Here is a 6,728-nt window from a genome sequence, read left to right as displayed (position 1 = left end):
CCATGATGACCAGACTGGTCTCGAACTTCTGACCTTAGGTGATCCACCCGCCTCAGCCCCCCAAAATGCTGGGATTACAGATGTGAGCCACCATACCTGGCCCAGATCATCTCTTATTTTATTAGATATTTTATTATCTAATAATAGATATTAGATATTTTATTATTGTATTTATATTTAGAAGCCAGTAAGTCCCTGGTGATTGCATTAATTTATCAGAAATAAAGGTTGAACTTACCTATTTTTTAACCTAATCATGACTTGCTTTAATTGTATAATCCCAAAAGTCTGTGCTTCCATAGGTTCTTAATAAATTCCTCTGCACTCCAATTTCGTCATCTTTTAAAACGGGTTTGATAATATTTCACATTGTTATTTGGATGATTAAATCAGATAATGCAGGAAAAACAATGTGTTCTTTTCCTTTCAGAAAGAAAACTTAATCATTATGAGATAATTATATAAAACAGCAATCAGAAATGAAACATCAGGTTTCCAATTTGCAGTTTTACAATAACAGCACACCAATATTCCGTCATGCTTTAGGCTTTTCCAACTGTAAATATTATAGGAGCTCCTGGAAAAATAAAAGAAAGGTGCCTTTCTGAATTTGTCATGAAAGAGCCAATTAAAATTTTTAGTTATTGAGGGACATTTTGAGGGATTTTAGAGTATCTTAAACTTAAAATAACTGCACATCCAGTTTTGATGACTACCAGAGATTTTTAAAATAAAGTTATTACAACTAAAATGAAAATTCAACACCACAAATAATCTCAAAAGCACCTGAATTTTGGGATTATACATTTAAAGCAAGTCATGATTAGGTTAAAAAATAGATAAGTTCAACCTTTATTTCTGATAAATTAATGCAATCACCAGGGATTTACTGGCTTCTAAATATAAATACGATAATAAAATATACCTGAACCAAATAAGGTTGATTTCAAACTTATGGGTGGAGCCCATTATAAATTAGAGCAAAGGACCATCAAAATCCTCATGAAATTATGATACATGAATTTTTAAAATTTTACAATTTTGATGTGATATTTTTGCTATTTCTTACTTGGTTATCCTAAAAAATAAAAAACCTATGTCAATATTTCAGATTTCTGTTGCACATTTCCCCCCAAATCTCTACTTAACTATTTTGATCAGAAGTTTATAGAGTCTTCTGAAGGTCATTAATCCTGCAGAATGTTAAGCTATTGCTTAGTATATTTTTTTTTAACTCACTAAATAGTGAGTATTTTGGTTTTCTAATTTTTTTGGGTCTGAACATCAATTATAATTTTATGTATCAGCGTGAAATGAAAGATTAAACTTCATAAGTCAACTTTATTATTAGATGGCTTAACTTTTGATGTAACACCAATAAGGAGATGTACATTTATCTGCATACATATACCATATATGTGTATATGTATATAAATACACACAACATTATTTACCTATATGATCAAATGTCATGATTAAGTTATCACTTAGATAATCAGATAGGTAGATATTAGTTTGGTGCAAAAGTAATTACGGTTTTTTGCCATCAGTTAATGGCAAAACCATCATTACTTTTGAACTAACCTAATAATTAGATATGTACATAAAGACAAAACTATACAAGAGCCAATAGAACACTGTATTGCTTATCAATTATTTCCAGGCTCACTTTAGACCAACTGCCTTAGTACTCAAAGATGTTTAATATTGTTAACACTTGTTGCGTGGTTAATTGTCTGCAAACCACTGATCCCAACACAACAAGCCAACAAAACAGGCGCTGTTAATAACCTTGTTATATGCAAGAGGAAAGGGAAGCAGAGGGAGAGTAAGTCATTTGCCCAGCATCACACAACTAGATGTTGGTGGAGTCAGCATTAAAAAGAAAGCTGCATGGCTCAAGAGACTATGATTTTTTTCAGAGTTTACAAAAATGTATTTGTTTGTGAGAGCCATGATTCAGAACATTAAAAAAAAAAAAGCCCTCCTGGGAACATAATTTGGGGAGAAACATGGTGAGAGGGCAAGACTCGGCCACCCATGGGCATGTCACAAGATGTGCCCCAGCTCTCTGGAGTGAACTCTGCTCTGACTTCAGGCCAGAGGTGTCTGCTCCGGCAACACCCTGACAGCTGAGTGGTCGGAAGGTCCTGGTTGGAGAGAATTCATTTAGAACCTTTCTTCTCTTTCTTTGTTTTTTCTTTCAGCGTAGCGTCCACTGCTACCTCTACCGGCTTTGCAGCTTTTTTTTTCCTCTTGTTTTTTTGGGCTTTAGGGTGAAATCCTGGCCATTGGGTGGCTGCACACAATTCCTTGCACCCTGAGCAGAGGCCTCAGAACTCTCGTCCCAGCAGGGGCCTCTCCGCTGTCCCTCTGCCCGTGCTCTTTTCTCCTTGGACGCCGGCTCCTGGACCTTGTATCTCTTAGGCTTTCCCTCTTTAGGCCGCTTGGCCTTAGACTGGGTGAGGGGATAATTCTCCCCATTTTTACCTTTTGCCTCTTTGTTTCTTTTCTTTCCCCTTTTTCATTTCACTTGGGTCTTGGAAATGTCAGACCCTGGAGCTGCGACCTGGGGCTTGTTCTTCAGTGCTGCCATTCGCTTGGCAAAACACTCCTGGATGGTGAAAGCATGGGTTGTCATCGTGGTTTCGTTCTGTCTGGAGTGGAGGGACTGGAATCACCCCTGGGAGTCTTCTTACTCTGTCTTTTCCCAAAAATGCAGTCAAGATCTGTTTTGCTCCGAGATGATAGATCCTTTTCTTTTGTAAATTTCCTATGATGAACACAGTTTTCGATGATTTTGGACTTTTCCTCAAGACTAAAAGATTTCTTTTTCTTGTTGTCTAAGGAGTCTGTTGTTACCTGCCTCTGGCAAGTTCTGCCAGAAGCCGGTTAAAATCATCTTGATGGGCAATCCAGTTGGCTTCATTATTGTTTGTAGCTTGAAGTCCCAGGTGGTTATTTTTAACTTGAACTTTAATATGATCTGGGCCTCCTTGCTCCTGAACCCCTAAACCCCTTCCTTTAGACCACTCCATCTTCTCTAGTATCCTCTGGCCAAACTTAGAATCAGCATTACTCCAGGCAGTGTTTTGAATATTCACAGCTCACTTCTGCTTCTGCCGCTGCTCAGCCAACATCAACATATCGCAGAGCCTGTGACACCGCGACCTCCAGACCTGAAGGACTTTGGTCACTGGGCGGGCAGCAAGATCTGGGACGGTCTGGACAGACGGGACTCCATTGCCAGGTGGATGGCAGCCCAGAGACTATGTTCTTAATCTCTAGGTGAACTGGTTCCCTTATTTCACTGAATTCTTGTAACAACCTCAGGGGTAGGTGCAATTTAGGTTGAAGCATATGAAATTGCTAATATTTATTCATTTTAACTTAATACACAAACAGCACTTTCATTTGCTACAACCACATAGCATTCCTATTTTATTTTATATTTTATTTTATTTTATTTTATTTTATTTTATTTTATTTGAGACAGGCTCGCTCTGTCTCCCATGCTGGAGTGCAGTGGTGTGATCGTAGCTTACTACAGCCTGGAATGCCTGGGCTCAAGCAATGCTCCTGTCTCAGTGTCTTGAGGCAACTTATCCCCATTTTAATAAGTGGAAACAGAAGCTTACATCTTTAAGTAACTTACCCAAGGTCAAGTTGTGTGGAATGGAGCCAGGATTCAAATCCAGGGCCGTCAGATTTCACAGCCCATCCTTGCCACTACTCTATATCACAGTAGCATGTTTTCTCATTACCCTTGTGGTCTAATCTCTTTGTCCTCATTCTTTGCACTCAAACCACTAGGCAACCAATGTGTTTGTACTCCCCAGATTCAAACTACTCTTGGATAAGTACCTGCTGTTCTACTACCACTTCCAATCATGTTTAGCATCAAATTTTGTTGTCACTTCCTTTTCCATCGACTCTTAGACCTTAATGATGCATGTTAATAAATTTTGGTTCTCTTCTGCTTCTCAAATTGTTTAATAAATTTTCCTTATAAGTAAAGTATCATATACTATGTGAGCTCTAGATGAAGGTTAATTAGGGTACTTAGTAATTTCTGCAAGAAGCAAAAGTCCTATTTAAACTTTTAATGAAGAAGACACAGTATATCCTTATTAACAGGTTATAAGTAGTTTTGCTTTGATATTTTCCTCTATGACTTGTTTGGCACTCATGTAAATTATTGAATAGCTGTCAATATTTCCAATTCCTATTGAACATTTTCCTCACGGACCCAACCTCACAATGGATACTAAGCTCTGGCTGAAGTGCAGATTCTTATTCTAACTAGGTTAATGGTGTATATGTTTTGTGAATAGGAAGTTCTTTACTGTAGAATAGCTATCAAAAATTTCCTGTGGGACTCAAGGGCAAAAGAGATCAATATTTTACTGGCAGAAAATTTCTCTAGAGGAAACTTCCTTTCTGTGTCTGTTGTTTTTTCTGTGGTCACTCATTAGAAAGCCTGACCCAGTGGGGTTATAGACTTTGGGATGGTTATTGCTCTCAGCATAAAGGAAGAAGTCAAGAAGAAACAAATCTACTTTAACTTTTCTTAGAAGGAAACATCACAAAACAGCTCCTGGAAAGGACATGGGTATTAGTCTTTTCCATAAGCACATCGTGTTAAATCCTGTCATCTGCATTCATGGACATTCATATTTATACAGAGCTTTCTGCAGTATAAGTCCAATAAATAATACATCTCTTCCATTTCACCAATTCTGAGGTAAGTTTACAATTGTAACAACTAGGCAATGGATTCATGTTTTAAGTGATAGGCACATTTTAGGCTTGCTAGGGTGACCAATGACGGTAGTTTTTCCATATCTGTCCTGGTTTCAGCACTGTCCTTGTCTTGGGAAACTCCTTGGTCCCAGGCGAATTGGGACAGTTGGCCACTGTAGGTTTGGATATCGGGGGAACCAGCCCCCAATATTTCAACGTAGAAAACGTAGATTTTCTATTTTCCCTAGGTGTGGGCTGGTCTGAGAAATAAAGGGAAAGAGTACAAGAGAGAAATTTAAAAACTGGGTGTCTGGGGGAGACATCACATGTCAGCAGGTTCCGTGAATCCCCCTGAGCTGCAAAACCAGCAAGTTTTTATTAATGACTTTCCAAGGGGAGGGAGTGTACGAATAGGGTGTGGGTCACAAAGATCAGTATGTTTCATAGGGCAATAGAAGATCACAAGGCAGAAGGGCAGAGAGTGATCACAAGATCAGGGTGAAACTAGAATTGCTAATGGAGGTCCATGTCCTGTTGGGCACACATTGTCATTAATAAACATCTTAGCAGGAAACAGGGTTCAAGAGCAAAGAACCGGTCTGACTAGAATTCGCCAGGCTAGAATTTCCTAATCCTAGCAAGCCTGGGGGTATTGCAGGAGACTAGGATGTGTTTCATCCCTTATTTGCAATTGCATAAGACAGACACTCCCGGAGCAGCCATTTTAGAGACCTACCCCTGGGAATGCATTCTCTTTCTCAGCGCTGTTCCTTGCTGAGAAAAAGAATTCAGTGATATTTCTCCTATTAGCTTTTGTAAGAAGAGAAATGTGACTCTGTTCTGTCTGGCCCCACAGGCAGTCAGACCCAATGGTTATCTCCCTTGTTCCCTGAAAATCACAGCCATCTGTTCCTTTTGGATGCCCAGATTTCATATTGTTCAAACACACATGCTCTACAAACAATTTGTGCAGATAATGCAATCATCACAGGATCCTGAGGTGACATACATCCTCAGTTTATGAAGATGATGGGATTAAGAGATTAAAGACAGGCATAGGAAATTATAAGAGTATCAATTGGGGAAGTGATAAATGTCCATAAAATCTTCACAATTTATGTTCAGAGACTGCAGTAAAGACAAGCATAAGAAATTATAAAAATATTAATTTGGGGAACTAATAAATATCCATGAAATCTTCACAATTTATGTTCTTTTGCCATGGCTTCAGTCCATCCCTCCATTCGGGGTCCCTGACTTCCTGCAACATTTGGACAAATCCATCATGTGGTTTGACCAAAATTTTCTCCTTGTGTCAAATAATAACAACAACAACAAAAACTTCACAAAACCCCAGTGCTTTCAAATTGTATTTCCTTAATTAGAAACAGTCAAAGACACTGATTTCAAGATGAAAGGAGTACAGCCAGATTTATTAACATGCTTGATTTCATGTTTATTTTTCTTATAACCTGAGGCTGAATGGTAGAAGTAAACATTCTCAGATCAATATGGATCAAGTTGGGTCTACATTTTGAACATCAGATATCTGAATAGATTCCATATCTGTATCAAGAGATTGTTTATTTTTACCATCTCCTCATTGCTTAGAAATAGGACTTACGATGAAAGACTCAAGCATTTTTACATTTGTAGGACCACAGTACCATGAGAGGAGATTCAACTCTTGGCTTCATTATTCTCATTTTGGTTTATTTCATTTACAGTTTATTGACCCACTGCACCATGCATCTTTTACTCCCCATCTGGGAAGAAGTAGAAAACTGCATCAGTTTCTAGGACACCCCATATCAAAGAGACACAATGAAAACTGGCAACAAGTGGCACTGCCATTGAGTGACTTCTCCCTCAAGCATCTCTGCTGTGTGGTGCAATTTAAGGTGGATGAATGGCATACTCTGGGATCCAGGCCAGCTCACTGGCCCTGGGGGAAATCATTCACACCCACGCTGCTGCACACACCC

The 6,728-nt window shown here is 38.7% G+C and overlaps 1 pseudogene; it reads right to left on the bottom strand.

The window, feature by feature from the left end:
- Positions 1 to 2,165: 2,165 nt before the first annotated feature.
- LOC105532437 lies at positions 2,166 to 3,146 on the bottom strand (annotated as a pseudogene).
- Between the last annotated feature and the right edge of the window lie 3,582 nt (positions 3,147 to 6,728).

This window comes from Mandrillus leucophaeus, unplaced genomic scaffold (assembly GCF_000951045.1).
Source record: "Mandrillus leucophaeus isolate KB7577 unplaced genomic scaffold, Mleu.le_1.0 Scaffold96, whole genome shotgun sequence".
Classification (NCBI taxonomy): domain Eukaryota; kingdom Metazoa; phylum Chordata; class Mammalia; order Primates; family Cercopithecidae; genus Mandrillus; species Mandrillus leucophaeus.
The sequence above is the reverse complement of the archived record's forward strand: the minus strand, read 5'-3'. Positions and strand labels throughout refer to the sequence as shown.